This window comes from Ananas comosus, unplaced genomic scaffold (assembly GCF_001540865.1).
Source record: "Ananas comosus cultivar F153 unplaced genomic scaffold, ASM154086v1, whole genome shotgun sequence".
Classification (NCBI taxonomy): domain Eukaryota; kingdom Viridiplantae; phylum Streptophyta; class Magnoliopsida; order Poales; family Bromeliaceae; genus Ananas; species Ananas comosus.
Genome location: NW_017893464.1, coordinates 18183 through 18718, shown reverse-complemented (window position 1 = coordinate 18718; position 536 = coordinate 18183).

Here is a 536-nt window from a genome sequence, read left to right as displayed (position 1 = left end):
CAGTTTCGACCCCGTTTGGTCACTGCGAACTGTCCCGAACTGTAATCTTTATCAGATAACTTTCGGATGCTATTTCTCTCTCTACAGGTGTCAGAATAATATGAAACTTCAAATCTAGCCTCAAAAAACCATTTTTGACATCTCCGCCAATTTTCATAATTTTCTGACACTGTGCATTTTCTGCTAATTTCTCAGTCTCATTCTTTACAGAAAATTCTAAATCTTCCGTTTTCGCTCCGATTTCAACACGAGCCATTCCAGACTTATACTTTACACCCTTAAATCCAATCAAATGGTATCTCACACCATTTTATGTTATTTTGCTCACTTTAATTCTTTTAATTAAAGTTAGCATCGGAAATCCGAAATTCTCTCTACATTTCGTTTCGCACCCAATTTGCACCGAAACACTTATTTATCTCCAGAATTTATTCACACGCATCACAAATTACTCGGGGAGGATGTCCAACTAGCTCAATCCTCACTTTGATCCTCTAGATCAAAGTTGACATCGCAATTCCAAGTTTCAGTATATT